This window comes from Thermobia domestica, chromosome 17, assembly GCF_964235325.1.
Source record: "Thermobia domestica chromosome 17, izTheDome1.hap1.1, whole genome shotgun sequence".
NCBI lineage: Eukaryota > Metazoa > Arthropoda > Insecta > Zygentoma > Lepismatidae > Thermobia > Thermobia domestica.
The window spans coordinates 162,196,105-162,220,093 of NC_137470.1; positions in this window are offsets into that span (position 1 = coordinate 162,196,105).

A 23,989-nucleotide genomic window follows, 5' to 3' on the forward strand; every position below is an offset into this window, starting at 1 on the left:
CTTCGGCGTGGAAGACCTGGGGTAGATTCCTGAATGGAGTTCATGAAGTTTGAATCCCATGTTAAACTGTGGGTTCACGTCTCTTAGCCACGCTGCTCAACGAAATACTAAACTCAAGATCAAAATCAAATCAAAAATCACGAGTGAGCCCTTCTTCTTTTTTGTATGCACGTTTTAAGCGACAATTTGGACGTTCAGGATTATGCAATTCTTGGGATCAATGTTGCCATCTTTCTTTATTTTAAACTGTTCCGGTTCTTTTCCTACACTTGTTAAATTTTTAGTAATTTTTAAGTTTTCAGGTAATGAAACATCTTTAAACCAAACTTTAAAAAAAAAAAACTTTTCTACAAGTATAAACAAGTAAAACACTTAATAAAAATTTTTTAACCAGTGCAAAAATTTTCAAGTTTGAAAGTTTTAGGCAAAGATTTGAAAGACAAATTTTCAAATTGTAAAATTTCAAACCAAAAATTTCAAACTAAACTTTTTTTTAAAAAAAATCAAGCATTTTTCCTATTTTTAAAACCAAAAGTTTCAAAATAAAAATTTTATTCAAAAAGAATTAAAATAAAAAGTAAACCAAACTTTTCCAATCAAAATTTCAAACCAAGAGTTTTCAACTAAAATTCAAAAAAAAATTCAAACTAAAAATTTTAAAATTAAACAATGATGGAAAAATGTTAAGAACAAATTTCAAAGTTTCAAAGATATATGAAGTACAGATTAGAAAGCGATCAGTCAATCAAATTGCATCAAGAATTACTTTCTACTGATCAGAAAATCAGAATGCATGAGGAATAATGAATTTAGACTATGTGTTGTAACTGCTATCCTAGACTTCAAATTAAAAAAAAAAAAGTGATCGAAAAGTTAAGCGAAGATTTGGAAGTGATCAACCAATCAGATTGCACCAATAATTACTTTCCACTAATAATCTTAGACATTGAGTTGTAATTAAAGTTGAAAGTGTGATATTCTTGTTGCATATCAATCGATTTTAATAATTACAAAACAGGTATCGTCTCTTAAATTTTTCACACCAATGACCTTAGACTATAAGCCATAGTTACAATCCTAAGGTTCAAAGTGTGAAATTATTATGTATATCAAGAGGTTACAATAATTACACAGCCACAAATAAAAAATTATGTGCATCGAACTCCATGATATGGATTCGATAAATTTTGTTACACAGAATCCAAATTTGGAAACCACATGAAACCGATCGTGTCAGTTATTTCTATGGGCGAAAAACTTTCTTGCAATTTTGGATAGGGAATATAAAACGTAACACAAGCATACGAGAAAACAAAAGTTCTGTGCAGCGGACCCCAGTTCGATGTGTTTTGTTACGCCGAATCCAAACTTTGAAAATCCAGGACGATTAACCGTGTCAATTTTGTTTTATGGACGAAAAAACTTGTATCCTTCCTATCCAAAATCACTCAAGTTTTTCGCCCATAAAACAAAATTGACACGGTTAATCGTCCTGGGATTTCAAAACTTAGATTTGGCGTAACAAAGTACGTGGAATCAATACCCTCGGGTCCGCTTTACAGATTTTTTATTTTGTTTTATTTATGGCTGGCTTACGTATATCCTCCGTATCCAAAATCGGTAAAATTTTTCGGCCATAAAACAAAATTGATACAGTCAATCGTTTTGGAGGTTTCGAAATTTGGATTCGGCGTAACAAAATACATCGAATCCAATACCCTAGGGTCCGCTACACAGAACTTTTGTTTTTCCGAATCACTGTTTAATGTTTAAATACCCTATCCAAAATCGCAAAAGGTATTCGTCCATTAAAATGACACGGTCGATTGTTTTGTGGTTTCAAAATTTCGATTCTGTATAACAAAATACATCGAATCCAATACCCTGGGGTCCACTGCACAGAATCTTTGTTTTTCCGTATCACTATTTTATGTTTATATTCCCTATCCAAAATCGCAAAAGTTATTCGTCCATAAAAATGACACGGTCGATTGTTTTGTGATTTCGAAGTTTCGATTCAGTGTAACATATACATCGAATCCATACCCTGGGGTCCACTGCACAGAACTTTTGTTTTTCTGTATCACTATTTTATGTTTATATTCCGTATCCAAAATCGCAAAAGTTATTCGTCCATAATAAAATGACACGGTCGATTGTTTTGTGGTTTCGAAGTTTCGATTCAGTGTAACACTATACATCGAATCCATACCCGGGGTCCGTTGCACAGAACTTTTGTTTTTCCGTATCACTATTTTATGTTTATATTCCCTATCCAAAATCGCAAAAGTTATTCATCCATAAAAAATGACACGGTCGATTGTTTTGTGGTTTCGAAGTTTCGATTCTGTGTAACAAAATACATCGAATCCTACCTCGGAGTCCGGTGCATAGAACTTTTATGTTGTGTGTGTGTGTGGCTGTGTTACCAATCAGGTTTCAAGTTCAAAATTTAGAATTTGAGATTAACCAATCAGACTTCACTAAAGTTAACTTTCCGTCATTGACTTTAGAATATGACTTGCAACTAAAGTTCAAATTGTGAAATTGTTATTGTTTCAAATTAATCGATGTTAACAGTTACCCATCAGGTTTCAAATGAAATGAAATGAAATCTTTTAGTTTTACGTCCCACGATTATGCCAGTTAGGCTAAAAAAGACGATGATTATGAGAAATGAATGAAATGGTGGAATGAAGAAAGTGGGAAGAAACGGGAGAGCCCCGAAAAAGCCCACGAGAAGAAGTTTGTCCACCACAAAGTCCACACGGCGCGAGCTGGGATCGAACCAGGGACCCCAAGCACCGGAGGGGAACGCTCTACCACTGAGCCACCGCGCCCCCCATAAGATTTCAAGTTCTAATCAATAATCCTAGACTATGAGTTATCGCAAGGTTTCAAAGTGATACTATACAATGTGTCTCAAAGTGATACTATACAATGTGTCTATAAAATCTTGGTACATTAGAAATTCTAATAATTTGTTTCTGTTTTTCCAGATTGAATGATAGCCATGTCTGAAGAAGAACGAGTCGAGTTGGTACTCTTAAGAGGACGAGAAGGATAATCATATCACAAAATTACGGAAGAATTTAACCTTCGACACCCTCATCGTCAACCTGTTTTACTGCCGTCGGGAAATTAATTACTAAGGTTAAAGAAGCAGGCAGGTGTTGGACAAATCCCGTTCTGGACGACCAAAGACTTCAGACGAAACGAAAGAGACTAAGGTTTATGCTAGCCCAAAGAAATCCCTTCGTCGGACATCTACGGAGTTGGATGTTCCAAGATCAACCATCCAAAAAATGCTAGCAGAGGGGAAGTTTCATCCGCACAAGTTACAGATATTGGATCACTTAAATGAAGATGACTTCGATAGACCCTTAATTTCTTTTTCCGGGGTATGCTGAAAGAGAAAGTTTACTCGATGAAGATTAGAAATTAAAATCACATGACAGAACGCATTACCAGTCAATGTGTTGAAGTCGATGGCAATTCAGACGTATTCCATCGAGTTCACCTCAATCTTGCAAAAAGCATCAAATAATGGAGTGAACAGCACGGAAATCATGTTGAAAACATTCATTAATATTAAATTGACTAAAATGTATGTTTTCCCATGTACCCAGACTATATGGACATCCTGTATATTAGATCAATATCCTCAAATTTGAATTTTGGCAATTTTTTTTTAACCCGCGAAAGGAAACAAGTTGAATCATCCAAATTTACCAGAGTCCTAGAGAACAATTACGATTTTTTTTCTGACAATTCCAAGTTTTAAGGATGTGTCAAATGTACTTCTCCTGGTTTCGAGTTGCTCATGTGTAATTAAATACACTGGAACCTTGCATTGGTAATGTTACAATCCATCTTACTGAACGTTAAGCATAACATTCAAACTTCGTGCCTCATGCCAACTTTATTTTCCGCCAAAATTTAAATTTTTCACCAAATATAAAGTGTTACTTTTGACTATATTATTTTTGACAATATTTTATACCTAAAATGGAGTATATCCAGAAGCAACCAAATTTAAAGAAATTCAATATAATATTTACCAATATATATTTCTTTTAACAATTCCAAAATTTAAGAAATCCCCCCCCCCCAAGTTTAAAAGAAAAGCATCAATGTACTCTTCACCTATAAAAGAGAATAGAACCCTGTACTCATCTGTTAAACATATACTGCAGTAAAGCTTCATCAAAAAGGATATAATGTATATAAAAAAAAACTTTAAAATTAATCTTTTTGGTTATGGTAGAGCTATACAGGGTGTAACAAAATGCATGGCCAAAAGTGACGAGGTGATTTCGGACATTCAAATAAGTAAAAAAGTATTCCTAGAAACATGAGTCTGATGCCGCTTTGTTTCGAGATACAGGGTGTTCAAATGCCAAGTCTCTCCAATGGCTCACTATGGGAAAGGGAATGAAAATGTTCAATATTACAGAAATAATACAATCAAGTGGAATCATACCTGTGAACAGGGGCGTATTTACGATTTTGTTTCGGGAGGGGCTTTGCTAACTTTCGGGGGGGCTTTGCCTGGAAATGTGAAAATTCTGCAAGATATTTCATTTACTTTACTATACTAACTAAGATTTCGGGGGGGAGCTTAAGCCCGGAAGTCACCCCCCTAAATACGCCACTGCCTGTGAAAGTACATTTATACTAACATAGAGAATGAAACTAATCAACATTTGAGGTTATTGGGTTGTCAATGTTGCCAATCTGGTACGAAGTATGATGTTTCCAAATAGCACTAGACATCCACACGTTAGCATACGATTGCTGACATCAAAACATTTTTAATCAAGGTACAGATACCACTTCGTTTTTTAAAAACAAGATGTCCAAGTGTAAAGTCAATTAACAGTGCACAATAGGAAACAACGGTACATAGTAGAACTAGGTTGGCAGCACTGACAAACCAATAAACTCAAATGTTGATTAGTTTAATTTTCTATGTTAGTGTAAATGTATTTTCACAGGTATAATTTTACTTGATTGTATTATTCCTGTAATATTGAACATTTCCATTCACTTTCCCACAGTGAGCCATTGGAGGGACTCGACATATGAACACCCTGTATCTCGGAAACAAAGCGGTATCGGACCCAGGAACATTTTTACTTATTTAGATGTCCGCAATCATCTCGTCACTTTTGGCCATGTATTTATGTTACAGCCTACCGAAATGTTACTGGAGGGGCGTTAATATATTCCTATCCTAGACTCTTATACTGATTCATAACGGAATAAAATATAACCAAAGGGTATACATTAGGTCAGCGGTGCAAATCTGTCTCAACATTGGGGGAGGGGAGTAAGACCGTTCCCATATTTTTTAAGGGGTGTTGAAAACATTTATGAAGTTGAAAAACGATTTTGCGGAGGGTCAATAGAGCAGAGTTGTCTTCAACATTGAGAGGTAGGCAGATTTGAGGGTTATTCTGGGGGGAGATGAGACTCATATTATGGTAGATGAATTTGATTTTTGATGTGAACTTGTTGCATATTATATATATCAGGCGATGTAGATGAAGTAGTGGTACATTTTAGTATTATGCAAATCAGTGCCGTGAACACATTCTGAAATGTGAATACATGCATATTTATAATTGATATGTTTCTACTTAGACATCCACAATAATCCACATTAAAATTTTAGGACACTTGTTTCATAATAATGTAATGACTTTCCCAAAACTATGAAGAAAGAAAATGAATTATATATGACGCAACAATACTCTTATTTGAGCAAAATGATGATGACCTCAATAGCATTATAGGAATCGTTACAGAAATTAAACAAATAGTTGAAAATACGACATTAACAATAATTAACGACAAATTTAATGTAATGAAGTTTCAAACGTTTACATCAGTAAGGTGAAATAGAAAAGTCAAGAGAAATCAATTTCATCTCACTTTCTTTTGTGGCAGTCAGATACAAATCATCACCCCAAAAAGCACTTTTCAAATCGGATTATTGAGGGGGACATTCCCATCAGTTCCAAAATTGAGGAAAATGTCCCCCTCATTCCCCCGGGATTTGCGCCAGTGCATTAGGTCAAGAACCATCAAATTTTGAATTTTTGGTAATTTTATACAAATCAAAAGGAACGAGTTTAACTTTTGCAAGTACTATACGCCCCTCCTAAAGTGAGTCACAGTATCCAAGGCGATTCTATGCACCTCTGGATGATCCTATTATACCCCTGGGAGTGGTCCTAATCAGCTGTAGACCATGGCATCAGGGGTCAGGAATCATATTTCCTGAGCCATGGGCATAAAATTTAGGTCAAGTGGCAGCATTACTACTGAATGTTAGTTTCTTTATACTTGAATGGTACTTAAATAGCGACAAAATTGAATAACGTTTTTGCCATTTTCATTTACAACGAAGTTAAGTTCGTTACTGAATTCTCTCTCTCTCTCTCTCTCTCTCTCTCTCTCTCTCTCTCTCTTTCTCTCACACTCTGTGTGTGTGTGTGTGTCTATCTGTTATTTGCGATTTTTTTTTAATTTTGAGCCCTCTATTTGATAAGGCATCAAAAACTATTTGAAAGAGTGGTGGATTTTTTTGCGTCACTCTTACCGTTCCCGAGATACTGGCCAAAAAAATTGCCGATTTCAGGAGATTTAAGGAATCATATCTCGGGAACCGTAAGTTATAGAGATATGATATTGGTGTTGATCAATACCTAAGAGGATGGTGGACATTTTAATACCAAATAGTAACCAGTACACACTGATTAACTGTCTACTGGCCAACTGGCCACCGTTCCCCAGATATTGGCCAACAAAGTTCAAATTTCAAGTTATTTAAGCAGCCATATCTCGAGAACTGTAAGTCATAGAGAGGTAATATTTTACTAATTTTTGCGAGAGAGAGAAGGAGGTTCAGATAAAAAGATTTACTTTTACATCGAGGAACAATAACAATTTTCCTTCCCGCTCCATTCTTTTTAAGTTCCTTCTGGCAATGCTCTAGGAGTGTTCTAAACTGGTTCCTATTAACAATGTTTTGTTATTTCTTCAATGCAAATCAACCACTAAAATATGTATATCATACTTCTTTCAAGATGGTGTAAACAATATCAAAATCTTAGAAGAACTGAAAGGGAATATTTCTCATCAGCATATTTACTAAGACTAATTTCCTTTTTAATATCTTTGTTTCTTTTACATTTTCATTGTTCTCGCTTCGAAGGATAAGTTAAAAAGTCGTTACAAACTTTAAACGTCAAGTATTTTCTAAAGAATTTGTCGAAAATAAATGGTCGTTGTAAGCGTAATGATGCGCTGGAGCTAGTTCCACAAAAAGAACGAAAGAAAAAGATGATTTTTTTTTACAATGTGTAACCCTAACAATAAAACAAGGGACAGTATCGTCATCAACGCTCAAACGGACAAGAGCTAATTTTTCATACTCAGCCATTTTTCTTCACGTCGCTATGAATATTCAAAATCTCTGCTTGACATTAACACATATTTGTTATTGCTAATGGCAAACGAACGAGTCAGACTGAGTGATTTCTATCACTAATCCGGTGACTGATCATGAACTCTGTTTTGGATCAACTTCTTATAAACCTCTTTGGGCCTTATGCAGAGTCGTTTTGACGTATGACAAGCGCCATGCTAAAGGTTTGATTAACGTATGGTTATCAGAAGCGTGTTCAGAATCTGATTAGCACTTAGTAGTTGACTAAGTTAATCACATATGACTAATTAATTTAGAGCAGAGCAGAGTTTATTGTGGCTGAACCGTGGTTAAACTAGAGTACCCTCTGCTCTAAATCAGTCGCATGTGATTAACTTAGTCATCTATTACATGCTAATCAGAGATTTTGAGTACACTTCTGATAACCATGCGTTACTTAGCCAATTAATATCGCGCTAGTCATACGTCAAAACATCTTTGCATAAGGCCTTTTATGTTTCTACCAAAGACAAGGGGTGATATCAATAAAAATAAGTAACTACTCCTGAGAAGTCCTGCTCGAGAATCGGAGTAACTACACCTGGAGTAATCTCCTCTCTCAATTTCGTATCAATAAAACAAGCCACTACTCAGGTCTAGTCTGCTCCAGATTTATGAACGTTTACTCGCGCTTCCTCTGCACGTAGCACTGAGTCGTATCAATAAAAGAAGTGATTACTAATTTCTCCCATTCATCGCGCAGTCATTTCGTTGTTTTTAACCTATGGCGTGTATCTTAAAAGCCATGAAACGGGCAAGTAGCAACGATAGCTTCAATCAAAGTGCATTTGTGGATATTCTAAAAGAGTTTCCAGTGGTACTTTCAAAGTCACAGCTACCAGAAAGTAAACGAAGGAAAGCCGAAAGTTTGAAGGTAATTACACTGAAATGCAACGAAATATCAAATACATCTACGACTGAGACACAAATTCAAAAGAGAATCTTTAATATTCGAGCGAGAATAAAACAAAAATAAAAAAGAAGAAAAAAACGGGAAAGAAGAAAGTAATATTGAAACCATGCGAATGAACCTATTTGAGCTGACGGATGTTGATTGGAATCCAGCAATATTAAGATTAACACGACAAGCGCATATCACGTGTTGTCCAAGGTCTTTGTAGATTGTTTGGCTTTAAGAACGGAATCAGACACTTGGCTCCTTTGTTTTCTTTTTAATAAAGTCCAGCCACCCACGTCATAAATCACGTCCATCTGATTGCGTTTTCCACACCATACGTGTCCCATTCTCATGTATACACCCTTTCTATCAACGTTGAGTTGAGTTGATTATTAGTTTAACGTCCTTTTCAGTAGCGTGCCTATATGAGACAGAACCCACTGATTAACGTGGAATCCAAACCACATGAGCTCCTGCCGGGAATCGAACGCGGGTCTCCTATGCCAAAGGCATGTACGCTAACCGCTTAGCCACGAAATATCTCTTCCTATTAACGTATTACTCTCCAAAATACTAGGTTTCTTTAATGCCACTTGTGTATAGTCAAGTGCTCCGATAGCACCCGGAAATGTATATTGTTCTTGCCACTCTGCCTTTGCTGTTTGTATATTACGCACACTTCCGGAAACAATCCATTTTCAGGTAGTCATAGACAGTACTTTGAGCCACACCAGAATCCCCTGACATTCCGACCTTGAATCCCGGATCACTCACGTAACGCAAGAAAACCAAGGGCACCGATTTCTCTGTAAATTGGGGGGGGAGGGCATTCAGATGTAGAAGGTATATACACCGTATATCAGGATTTTAAGACAAATTGCACTCTAATTATGCCAAATATTGTATATTCATAAATACAATAGGGGGCCCACATGAGCTTTGGGGGGCCCGGGTCTCCTGGCCCCCACAGGATCGGCGCCCTTGAAGAAAACCCGCATCTTTTCATCATTACGTAGTCCACCATCCCGAATTTCGGTTGATTCTCCTTATAAAATGTTGTGCTAATCACTACATTTTCTTTCATAAACTTATAATGCTTTTTGTAATCTCCATTTCCAACATTTCTATGCAGTTTATAAGTTTTTCTACGTAGTAAAACAATCATATACTCTGCCATATTTCGCACGGAGTCACCTATTTAGCTTGCTCCACAAATTTGGAGAAGTTACTAGCATCACAGAGGAGTCTTTGATTTTTATTGATATCAAACGCGTAGTAGTTACTCGGCTCGAGAACAGAGGTGTGGTTACTTCAAAAGGGCGGGGCTTCTCCGAGGTCAGCCGAGACGACTAGTGCTCAGTTCTCTTTTTATTGCTACCAATGCGAGTAACTACTTCAAAATTGGGCGTAATGAGTAACTTCTCCGTTTTATTGATATCACCCAAGCTGAAGTATTTTTCTTCACACACGCTGAACAGTATGCAACCTGAAGTGCTCTGAAGTAGTTTGGGTTGTCTAGCTGTAGGGGCTTTATCAGTGACGGACCTAGGAAATATTCTGACAGATGTGAGCATTAAGACTTCTTACCGTTTTCGTCCCTTGTGTATGCCTACTTAGCAAGGGTCCCTTGGATTTTTTTATTGTCTTTGTATTCGTTCCCAGCATCACCGTCATTACGTCTAAGCTATTTGCATCAGTCTAAAAACGCTGCTTAAATAACTTCGCCTGTATTTTAGACTTCCAAACTATGCTTTGGATAAGTGTCGAAAGTCTTGTATAACGGCTTTGTCTGTCCGTCCGTCTGTCTGTCTGTTGACATGTATCAGAGCAAAAACGGTAAAATATGTCGAAATGCGTTTTTTTGTTTTTTACGCAATTGATTCAGAGTCCCAGAAATAGATTCCATCTCCTTCGTCTACTCTCTGTTCGAACTCGAAATAGTTCAAATTAACCATTTGCGGTTTCAACATTCCCGAACACGGAAATGTTTCGATTTTAACATTATTTCCGGTTTCAATACTGAATTCCACAGAGCAAAACCGGTAAGAGATATCGAGATGCGGTTCTCTTCAGTCGATTCATTCTCTGAAGAATAGTTCCCATCTTCTTCATTAACCCGATATTTACAGTGGAAGTGTCTCACAGTTGAAACTATTTCCGGTTTCAACACTTACCAACATAGAACGAAAACGATAATAGATAGCGGAAAGCGGTTTTCTGCAATCAATTCAGTGTCTCAAAAGAATATAAAACCAGAATCTACAACACTCTACCAAATCGGAAGTGGTTGAAATTTAACAGCCCCGGTTTCAATATTGATTTTCATAAAAGAAAAACCGTAAGAGATATCGAGATGCAGCTTTTGTGCAATTGGTTCAGTGTCCCAAGAACATATCCCATCTTCTCCGTTAACCCTCTATCCAAGAGGAAAGAAGTGGTTCAAATTAGATATTTCCGGTTTCAAAATGCAATGCCAGAGAACATCAATGGTATTAAATAGCAACAAGTGTTTTTTTGTGCAAAGTCTCAAGAAAACATACTATCTCAACCTATAACACTCCAAAACCACAACAAAACTGAAAGTGGTTGAAATTTAATACTACTTCCGGTTTTAATACAGATTTCCGTAGAACAAAAACGGTAAGAGATATCCAGATGTAGCTTTTTGCAATCAATTCAGCTTGCCTCCTAGGTTCTATCTCCTCCCTTAACCGTCTATTGAATCCGGAAGTGGTTCAAATGAACCATTTTTGGTTTCAACTTTTATTACCACGGAACAAAAACAGTAAGGGATAGCGAATAATGAGTTTTTTCTATGGATTCAGGGTCTGAGAAACAGGTTCTATCTTTGATCTTACCAATTTACTGCATCCAGTAGCTATAGATATACTACTTCAAGTTAGAGTATTGAATTCCCATTGTTTATAAATCTACCACAGTTACACACTGTGAAACGAAACTCATACGCTTTTACTCTTTTCGCGGAGATTATTACGAGAATGGTGCTTAACACGTATATTGTAGGTCTAAATTATTTACAAAAAATAACGCACAAAATAAAATATTTAATAAAAAGCATTACTTTTTCAATCGACTGCATCTTTCGCATGGGTCTTCCGCCGGCTCTGAACTGTATGATTTAAAAAAATGAATTTCCTTCTCGCATTCAGATACACATTTAACAAATTCTAAGTTGCTTCTGGTCTCTTACCTACAGTTACACATAAGCATGTCAAACCAAGCCGTAGATTAGTATGAAGGACAGACAAACCAAGATTGTCCTTTATATATAAGATTTACGGATAGTCACAGCTCTGTTAGTTATGCTAACGTACGTATTATTGAGATTCTCGATATTTAAATTGGGCTTCTATTATTAATATTATATTCTAATTCATCTACGGTGAAGTACAGTGGAAGTTGTTAAATACATCCTTATCTTTGCCATAGTAAACCGCAATAAATGAATATATAACCAACTCTACGGCCTATGAAACCCGGAGGTTCAATGCTGCGTTCACAAAACCTCTCCATTGACTTCTGTCCTTAGTCAACTGTATCGAGTTTCTACATTTTACTTCTATTTCTGCGAGATCGATCTTAATATTGTCCTCCCATCTGAGCCTAGGTCTTCCTAATGGTCGTTTTCCGATTTGACTTCCATTAGAACTTTGAAAACGTTCCTACTTTCTTCCATTATGCCTACATGATTTTCCCACATGAGCCTCGTAGATTTGATGACCCTAACAATGTTTGGTAAACGATATAAGTTATGTAGTTTCTCCTTATGTAGTTTATCCTCCTATCTGCAACTAGGTCTTCCTAATGGTCGCTCTCGACGGGATTTCCAGTTCTTAAAACTTCGAAAGCATTCCTACTTTCTTCCGTTCTGGTTACATGATCCGCCCACCTGAGCCTCGTAGACTATGACCTTAACTGTGTTTGATAAACGATATAGTTATGTAGTTCCTCGTTATGAAGTTTCCGCCATTCTCCATTTCCGTTTTCCTTGAGTCCAAATATTCGTCTCAGGATTTTGTTTTCAAATATTTATAGTCTGCATTCTTCACTCAGAGTAAGTGACCATGTTTATTAACCACATAGCACAACAAGCATGATTATCGTTTTTTTTTTTTTTTTTAATTTTAAGCTTCAAATTCGCGAAGACAAAACATTATGAAGTGAATAACAATACAAATTTACTGCTTTCAGTCGATATTTAGTTTTTTCTTGAATATGGTTTTGGTCTGTTAACACCGATCCTATATATCTGAGGTTATTCACTTTGTCGAAAGTATTATTTGATATTTTGACGTATCCATAATTTGCAGTATTACGATCCTGGTGAACTTCCCTGTACTTATTTTCCTCTTCATTTACTTCCAAACTCATGCCCCTGCAAGCGTTTAATAAGTCCTCTGCATTTCTTTCTATTGTTCTCCTATCATTCCGTATTATATTTGTATTATCAGGATACGGCATAACCTGGTGAATACAATTCAGATTTAGGCCCTGGTTGCTGACTTTGATTTTCCTTATAGCGTACTCCAAAACAAAGTTGAATAATAATGATGGCAACACATCATCTTGTTTTAGGCCATTCTCGATGAGAAAGCTGTGAACAAGAATTTTCCTACAAATATCAAACAGCAGGAGAAACATTACCCTAATTGATTTCAGAGAAGAAGTTCTGGAACCGGAACAGGTAAAAAAAATCCGATTCCTTTCACGTCACTACGAGCTATAGAAAAAAGGAAAATAAAAATTCCCCGGACGGAACGCCAATCACTCGTTGCCTTTACCGCCTTCCTCCTGTGATCTCTATCATCACAGGACCGGAAGCAAAGGAAAAGCAGAACACGTCATAGATCCGGTCACGTGATTCTCTCGTCGATTCGTCGCCGTAGTCAGTGTTGCCGCTATGCCCCCTTCCACTTCCTTTCTGACAAACGATCTTACCCCTGAAGGAAAGGCTGTTCTTAACTAACATCTTCCGCTAAAAATATGAGGGTTGTGCAAATTAAAGAAATTTATTACCTACCAGTCAACTTCTAGATGTATCCATATTTATAAGCAGTGGTGAGAATACTATGAATATTCACATTACGCTAAAAACGGCTTCTGAACAGCATGGTGACTCATATTGTGAATGTTTATCTTAATCCCAAGGTCCCTGGTTCATTCACTGGACACTATTTTGTGATAGGGAACATCGTGTCTATAATTTTTGTCCCTATTTCTTTTCTAGCTACTATTGCGACAATTGGGACCTGTGACAATTGCGGTCAACTGAAAGTGTCCAAAATATTGATATAACTTAAATAAATTATATATATTGTTTATTGTAATATAATATAATATAATATATATTGTAATATATATATTGTAATATATATATTGTAATATAATATTACTATAATATTGCTCTACGGAGATGACATAAAACCTTTCAGAATAATTAACAACGAATACGATAATTACCTAATTATTTATTACATAAAAGATATAGATACAAGTAGGAAATTGTCCGTTCCTCGCACGGGGATAATACGTTTCATTTGAGACATAAAGGACAATGGGGCCTGAATTTGGATTTAAACCAGGGGGAATCCGGCTATATCATTTGATTAATTTCGGTTTTGGTACAGCCGTTACTGACGGTTATGGTCTGCTTCTTTGCGACGCTAAGTCGATTCCAGAAAATGACTTGATGTTATCTACGACCGTTTCCGTTCTATGGGGATCAGTGTTGACACCGGAAAAGGTTGATTTCTTCTATTTTCGATTTGAATAGAAGGTTAATTGAGGTAATGGATGCTATTTTTGGGACGCTAAAACGATTAAAAAACGTTTTTGTCGTGCTTGCTCTATGGAAATAAATATTGAAACCGGAAATACTAGTAAATGTGAACCGCTTCCGGTTTCGATAGAGTGTTACTGGTAGTGATGGTATGTTTTCTTGCAACGCTGTATTGATTCCAAAAAAAAAAACTGCTTGTTATTATCATTGTCGATCTATGATGATCAACATTAAAACCGGAAACGGTTAATTTCTACCACTTCCGCTTTGAATAAAGAGTTTATGGAGGAGATTGAACCTATTCTTTAAGCGCTTATTCGATTACAAGAAAAAAGGTGACTTCAACTTCTGCCTATTCAAGATTAGCCTAACAACCTCAGGCAATGAGAAACTGTAGGCGAATCTTGAACTCAAGATTTGCCTAATGCGAAATTATGTTGGTAGCACTGACAAGAAATGACACAGCAATTTGAAGTTTTAAAAATATATGTATTTAAAAAGTACATATTAAAACAGTATAAGCACAATTACAGTATATGACTAGATATTATGTTTGACATCGAGATATGAAAATGTTACATGAAGTTAAAAAATGTATTACGGAAAACATAAAATGAAGTAACAAATTCTATGCGAGTTTACATAAATCATAAAATAAAATTAGGCTAAGGAAGAAGATTTTGACTTTAACGTCCCTTTCAGCAGTGAAACTGTATGAGACGTGGAACTACAGACTAACGTAGAATCCGAACCGCCGGGAATCAAACTTGTCTCTCATATGTCATACGCTAACCGCTTAGCCACGAGGGAGCTCACTTACACAATTGTTGAGAGCGTCTGAATTTAGGTGCGTTACAAAAATGAACCATGAAAAGATGTCATCAAATTTCGTGTCACTTGGCGAATCCGTTAGTATGACCTGTGAAAAGTTACAAAGGGCTTATGAAAGTATCTTCCTATTCAAAGAATCTTTTAAATAGAAGTCCGCGAGCAAGGGGTAGACGAACCTTGTGCGGGACGACTTTCAACTTCTAAACCGGATGACAATGTCCAAAGAGTGAAGTCTCTTGTGAGATAAGATCGTCGATTGACGGTGAGAATAATCAGTAGCGAGTTAAATTTGAAAGTGTTTACCGTCCATCAAATTTTAACAAGATTTGAACATGACAAAAGTGTGCGACCAGGCATTGCCAGAGTTGGCGTGGGTCAATGAAAACTTCACTGACCCACCACCCACCATGACCCACTCTGACCCACGACCCACAATGACTCACCACCCACGGTGACCCACTCTGACCCACCACCCATCATGACCCACTACCCACCACCCACGGTGAACCACTCTGACCCACCACCCACCGTGACCTACTCTGACCCATCGTGACCTACCATCCACCATGAACCACTCTCATCCACTTTCACCTACTCTGACTCATGAAAATCCATCGTCATCAACTCTGAACATGATCCACGCCTCTTCTGAACTGACTAAAGAGTTTACACTTGTAATAAAACAAGACTGTGAAATTGTCAGTAATCGGAGGTTGAATTTCTAGTCAATCGCTCAAGCACCACTCTGTTACAATAACGGTGGATCTGACCTTTACGATATAAAATAGTAAAGTATTTGTCAGTGAGGAAATTGAAACAGTTCGAGGTGGGGGCAAATTAGTGTGTGGCTAAAATATACTTGTACTAAGAAAGTATTCTTGCAAGTGTTAATTTCTGAACGCATTCCACAAGAAACTTCTATTCGCAGGAAAATACCCCTGTACAATATGGAAAAGGTTATGGTTTCTCAGTTCACAGTATTTTTCTCACAAAAGACTTGAAAAATCAGTTGTTCATAGAGTATAAAGGTGCTCGGTTACCCTATGTGAGAGCATCTCCATAAAGTGTGTTCATAATTGTAATTTGTGTAATCACTAAAACACCACGTTAAATTTAAGTTGCAAATATGCATAATTGCAATTATTATGAACATTTATTCAAAAGTAGTTTACATAAAGCAAAGAAGAGGCTTACTAAAAATTAGGTACAAAGTTGAATAACACAAATAAGCCATTAGTAATACAAGTATACATTTTCTGTAACTCGTAATTTTCCACCTTAAAACAAATCTGAAATCGGATTTATTTCCTGTTGGTAACTTTTTGGCGGTAAATCATCCGCAGTGGAATGATGTCCATCCTTCAGCCAAGAAATAACTAGCTCGTCTACTTTGAGCTTGTCTAGTGGTGGGGCATTAACATTGATGAGCAACAAGTTAGACAATATTTGAGCACTTAATCTATTTCTAATATCAGTCATCTGTAAATTCATAATGGGAAATCCCCGTTCGCACTCTGTAGTGGAAATTGATAATACTTCTACCCGATTTCTGCAACTTCTCATCGAAAATCTACTTGTTAGACTTAAGTCTGATAACGATTTTTCTTGGTCAGGTTTGAAATACTCAGCAAGAAGTATCATCTCTCTATCGCCATATAACATCTTTTCCATATTGACCATGTCAGTTGGCAATGTCGACCCATTTAGAACAGAAACTTCATCTACCCCGCCTTTGATAGGGAGTCTTGTGAATAAATTATCAATTAAAGCCTGATAAACTGATGATTTCTTATTTGTTTATAAATTTAATTTTTGTAATTACACATGAAGGTTTGATACCGTTACCAAGTTCCCTCCCCCGTCTAGAAAGCGAAAGGGAACGAGATTTCTGGAAAGTATTCAGAGGTGAATGGGAATTTCCCTCCTTCTTCAACTTCAATTACCACACTGCTGTTTGCCATGTGCCAAATTATGATGAATTTCAATTAAATTATCATAGTATAATTATTTCCTTCTTGAATTATCGATACTTTTCAGTGGAAAAAAAGGATGAAATTTGAAAGTTCCAAATCAAGGTAAGTAGACCAACGTAAAGGGAAAAAGAGTGTTAAATTTTCCATACAATTATGCGTACAATACAAACTTCAAATTTCCGTGTAATTAAGCTTACAGTACAAATTTTATGCCTATTTTTCTCACAACTTTATGGGTTGATTGCCCTGTGCTATGGGCGCTCCATATAATAAACATAATCTTCAGCAATTATTATAGTAGAAAGCAATGGATATATGAAGCCAAGCACTGTATTTTTTGTTTCTGATTTTTTTCTCTTAAATAACATCGATTGTTTCCGATCCTTTTCAGAAACCAACTCACTACCAATTTTCCATATATATATAAAGTGCCCCCCCCCCCACATAAAGGAGAATTTTAAAAAATGCTAGGACACATTCTGTTTATTTTCAATAAAGAGTTAATACACTGAATTTCAGCTCCGTAAGTTTAACGGCTTGCGAGATACTCATTTTTTTTCGCAAAAAATCGGATCCTCACTACCTCCTTAGGATATTATGCATTATAATAAAAGCAATATAACATTCCAACTTGGATTAAGGCCTAACTATATACCAAAAGTAATTTCATTTGACTTTGCAATTTGACCGTGATGATCAGGCACACATAGTTACATTTAATTTTTTATAAACAATTTATATATTACAGTGATTCAAAAATGTATTTTTTTCCAGTAGTTAGCTCTAAAAAACCCACAGGTCTCGAAAGCCAAGTTGTAGTGTAAGTCCTATTGCTATTATTACTATTAAAAATATCAATATCCAAAAGTGCCTGAAGTTCTTTTTTCACTTGGTTAGATATACTCACCTCAGGTAAGTAGACAGAAACAAGTGGAAAAGGAAGGGAAATGAAGGTCTTGAAAGTAAAACGGAGACAAATTTACCAGTCTTCAGAAGATACTGTCTACAATGCAGTGAGCAGAGAGGGTCGGTAGATCATACTGAGTCGGTGGGTCGCAGTGGGTGATGGGTCACAGTGGGTCATGGTGGGTGGTGGGTCACAATGGGTCACATGCTGTTGACCCGTGACCCACTGACCCACTCCATCTCTGGGCATTGCACGCACTTGAATGCTGCACCACGATAACGCACAATGTCACACAGCAGTCTCAGACGTGTTTTTTAGAATTCAATATGGAGCTTCAATCACAATATATCAGTTTTCAATTCCAGTGTAACTAGCTCTTTTATATTTACTTGTTGATTTTCTCTCTACATACATTAATTAAGAAAAAACATTTGTTTCCATCTTCAATGATAAGAAACTTGTTTGAGACAAAGACAAGACTAGTTTTCATATCAAAACTGTTATAACTAACTAAATAGAACAGGCGTGCGCTACTGTTCGAGAATTCAGTTCTTGTATTTGACAACAATCAAGCAATTCAAGCTGGGATTTGTTTGACCATTTGCTTTGGCACTGTCCATATGACCTTAAACTAATGCGACTAAACATGATTTAAGAATTTAGTATTCAAATAGAAGGTCAGCTTAGTAAATTTAACTGCCATTATCATGAAGTCTGTTTCCAACAAGAAATATTTATGTTAAATAATATAGTTGTGACAGATTTTCCCGCTCCTCGAAATTTGCCGTCCCATTTATATGGTAGAGCCAGCGCTGTGTGTCCTTCTCTTCCTTAACGTCAATAGAGCACGAAGAGTAGCCAATTTATCACGTAGTAATTGAAGAAAGAAAAGTATCAAATGCAGGACATTGTAGACACTTGCCGCTGTTAGCATACAGGTTCTAAAATAAAAGCGTACTGTAAAATCGATTAAGAGGAATGAACACTTCTTAATGTTATGAATCAAACCTTCCTAACCGATTGTAATACCCACTCAGCACCGTTACTCATTCTTCTGTTATGTTTACAAAAAAAAAAGCCTGAAATACATCATAAATGGCCCATACACTTACTCTTTTACGGTCGTGTAATCTCCATGAAACACACCGTAAGCCACGTGGCAGCAACGATCACGCGAATTATTCCGACATTAACCGAATCACAGAGAGAGGTTCTGTCACGCCCTCTGTGTTTTGAGTCAGTGAAGTCACGGAGATAAGAACTAGAACATGTCGAGGGTAAATATGGGATTTGTTCCTTTGCTCCTCAAATACTCATTATTTTAGTATACTTAAATATCAAAGTTGCCTTTGTAATTTTACAAGTATGATTATGAAAATAAAGATTCCTTCTGTTTAACATTCAAGTGTAACGGTTAATATTTATTTGTTAAATATGGTGCCCCGTTTCAGCATCGAGGCCATATGAGATCTAGACCTACAGTTCAAGGTGGAATCCGAACCACTGTCATCCCTCCAATACACTCCCAGCGGAATCGAACCTGGAAACACGTGCACTAAAAGCACACATGCTAAGCAACAGACAAGCAGAGACGATTTAATATATTCAATTGAATACAGGGCGGTCACCAGTCATGTCCCCATATATTAAATTTAAAAAAAAATATTAGGTTAGTGGTTGCTAATAAAATGTCCGTTCTGAGTCTGACGTTTGGTGGAAAACTTATTCCTACCTTAGCAATGTAACACAGGGATGGAGAAAGATCAAGCGCATAACGCAATAAACTCCGTATATGTGAAGCAAACAGGCTGGGGTACCCAGACAGTTAGAATGTATTGTAAAGGAAATAATATAAAATATTTCAGTTTACCATCCCATGATTATGCCCCTTATGCTCCAAGTGAATGATGAAGGAAGAATTGGTGGAAAGAAATTGTGGAAGGAAACGGAAATACCCCGAAAAAACACAGCCAAAATTTTTTCCACCACACACTTACTTGGCCGGAGAACGAACCAGGAACTAGACACACCAGAGGTAAGCGCTCCACCACTCTTTTAATTATCTCTATGTTTTACTACCATTTACTTGGTTTTCCAGTAACCGATAACCAGGGCGACACGAACAAACAACCATCGAAGATAGTTAAAATTCCAAACGCTTACCCAATGGGAATTGAACCCGGGACCCCGCACACCAAAGGCGCACGTGCAAGCCACTAAACCAGTGGGAAGGGCATCACTGAGCCACCGTGCCCCCAGGAGATGCGTTATTGAACAAGATCGTATGAAAGTACACCACAAAGAACATACAATTGTCAGTGATTTTTCTTTACGAATTCGTACAAGTATTTAAACCTTCTGCAAACTGCGAGAAAATATAAATACAGCATTTTAGCTGGGAAAGGTTAACCCCTCGAGCCAGGAGTTAAACAACCATCAGCCGCTGTGAGAGGCGGTAATTTTAAATCACCAAAATAGCTATTTTCGCGTAGTGCCACCAAATTGATATATAATTTCATGTAATAGGAAGGAATTCCAACAACTGGCAGCACATTGCAGTCTACTCTTGAGTGACATTCGTTTTTGTCCAAGTGCGAAAACAACAGAGGGCAGAATATGCATAATTTCGTCAGTACTGAACGGGACGTATACGTATACGTCGAACCACCTGTAGAAACACTATGAGGGTCCGTACAAGTGTACGTTGTACCGGTGTGAGTGGTTAATGAATATAGTATTTGTCACTGGTTTATCAAATGTCATTCCGGTGACATAACATTGCAAAATGATCCCCGTATGGACCAACCTATATCACGCTCGAATGAGCTACTCAGAACACAGTGGAAGCGGATCCTCTGAGAAATTTTCGTGCCATCGAGGACAAGTTAGGCATACACCATACCTGTGTCGTTAGGCGGCTCCGTGCAATCGGTAAGGTGGTAAAAGTTGGACTCCTGGGTTTCATGTAATTTCACAACTTCAGACAAGAATCAATATTTGCAGGTGTAAGGAATTACCGGGAATTTTTTCAGCATCGGATTTTCACTTCAAATGAAAAAAAAAATGCTATAATAATCGTAAATAGTCAGCTTAATACATGGGTCGTGATCAACTACCTGGACGTATTCTTAAACTACGTACTTCTCCGCCCACAGAAGTTGTTTTTGCTGGTATAGTTGTCAGTGGTGGAATGATCCATCATGCGTTTCACAGGCGACATCATTATAGTGCTGAACTTCGAGGAATGCACTGCAGAATTGTCCGCAAGCGGGAACTGCAGCGGAAGCTCAGTGCGTTCACCTCTGGTGCTTGAGGTCTTTCTTTCAATTCCAGTTCGTGCCGAATGGACTTTCTGGTGGACAAAACTCATTTGTGAGGATTTCTTCCACTTTCTTCATTCCACCATTTGATTCATTCTTAGCATCGATGAATCCTTTAGTACACAGACATAACCGTGGAACGTAAAACTGAAAGTTTTCATTTGTTTATTTTCGTTCACAACCTTCCAGCAATAGTCAGCTATCATGTTGCACGACCTGCTCGCGTACATATCGCGCAAAGGACGGTAGAAATTCTTCATGAGTTGCAGAATGAAACCCTTTCTCATCCACCGTAATATCCTGACAGTACCTCGATCACTTTCTTGGAGGGAATATCTACCTTGATTATCAGGCGGTGCAATGTGCTGTTGAGGCCTTTTTCGCACTGCTGACTCTAAGATTCTTTTGTCACAGAGTTCAGTAGTTGATTACGTGATAGTAAAAGCGTGTGGGGGGCACGGTGGCTCAGTGGTACATCATTCCCTATTGTGGTGCGTAGGATCCCTGGTTCCATCCCAGCTCGCGTCAAGTGGGGTTTGTGGTATATGAACACCGTGTTTGTGGGTTTTCTTGGGGCTATCCCGTTCCCCCACTTTCTTCATTCCACCATTGCATTCATTTATCATCATCACAGTCTCCTTTAGCCTAGCCCACATAATCTTTGGGCGTAAAACTCAAAGATTTCATTTAAATAAAAGGGCGTGACTGCAGCCAGCAACTATTTTGATTAAGCACGTATCGAAGTTGCCACTTTTTATTTGGCCTTTAAAAGTGACACAAATGTGGTCAACATTTCATTTGCACCAATCTAATATGATATTGCGGAAATTGCTATCTTGCTGATAACGGCTTCATTGTAGTCAAATTTTATTATGACATCGTATGCTAGTTTCGGCATTTCTCAATTTCTTTTTAGTTTTTAGAACACTAATTTAAAATCCTGCGATACACTTAAAAGGATAACCATATTTTTTATTATTTATTTATTTATTTATTTTTCCATTGCTAATCCTCAAATTATAATTTTTAGTTTTGATCACAAACAAACATTGATCTGTAAATGCTTATTGGTGGACGATATGGTGTCCGTAGGTTTCCTCGGGGTACCACCGTTTTCTTCCACTTTCTCATTCCAACAATTCGTCCATCATCATTAATTTCCTTTACTCATCGTCTTCCTAAGCCTAAAGGGCATAATCATAGAACGTTAAACTGAAAGTTTTTTTCTTTTTTTCTTTTTTTAAATCTGCTTATCAAATAAAATATAAGGAGTAATACAGTGAACGGTCTCGCTCCCATTTCTTAAACTAAATCAAATCTTGTGGCAGTTATTACTAGACCCGGTATGTATTGTGGTGTGCAGACTTTTTGTTGCCAAATTTTGGACCATCAAAATAGTGGTTAAAGTGTAGTCAAGATGTAAGTCCAGACGTAGTAGTTAAATGGTAGTTAAATTTACTAAGCTAACCTTCTATTTGAATACTACATTCTTAAATCATGTTTAGGTTTCATTAGTTTAAGAGAACATGGGCAGTGCTAAAGCAAATGGTCAAACTAATACCGGTATGAATTGCTTGATTGCTGTCAAATACAAGAACTCAATTCTCAAATAGTAGGGAACAGCTGTTCCAGTTAGTTAGTTATCAGAGTTTTTATATGAAAACTAATCTTGTCTTTCTCACAAGCAGTTCCTTATCATTGAAGGTGGAAACTTTTTTTTAGCTTTTTAAAACATGTAGAAGGAAAATCAAGAAATAAAGATAAAAGAGCTAGTTGCACTGGGATTGAAAACTGATATATGAAGATTGAAGCTCGATATCTAATTCTATATAGAAAAAGATTACCATCTTTCCTCTGCAGGTGTGTTTGCTTTATCTTTCACTAACATAATAGATTATTATTTAAAGATAAAACAGAGACAATGAGATTGTATTTGTAGTGGTAGGCCTTTCTGAGCGCAAATACACTTTCCCTCCCCTTCGCTGTTCCTGATGGGGTAGCATACTTAAAATCGTGGCTTTTAATATACGGGGTGTCCGAGAAGTCCTTCCCTGATTACAGAAATTGATAACTCAGGCTAGAAATAAGATAGAAATATGAAACTGGTGTTGAATTGTTTACAAACTATAAAAGTTTTTGTCTGTGTTAGGTTTGTTCTGATTTACCAAGTCTCAATTTTGTTTGTTTTAGGTTTGTAGTACGTAAGTAAGAAGCCCAAGAAGCCATGCCAACCGACCAGGAGAAGGCACAGTGTGTCCTGTGGTACCATGAGACACGATCACCAACCACGGAGCAGAGACAGTTCCAAACAACATTTGGGAGGACTCCACCTGATGTCAAGAGCATTAAAGCCTGGTATGAGAAGTTCAAGAACACAGGGTCAGTTGCTGACCTTCCGAGGTCTGGTCGACCAAGAACCTCAGCAGACACGGTGGAGGCTGTGCGGCAGTCTTTTCTGAGAAGTCCTAAGAAATCGTTGCGCAGGGCCTCACGTGAATTACAGATGCCAAAAAGCTCTAACCATGACATTTTACACAAACGTTTATTGTTTCGTGCTTACAAAGTGCAACTCGTTCAGGCCTTGTTGCCCGACGACGGTACACGTCGATATGACTTTGCGGTCGAAATGCTATCACGTATTGCGGACGATAATGGTTATCTCAGACGAATTGCCTTTTCCGACGAAGCGACATTCTTTGTCAGTGGAGTAGTGAATCGCCATAATGTACGCATTTGGGGTTCAGAACCTCCCAGGGAGGTCAGGG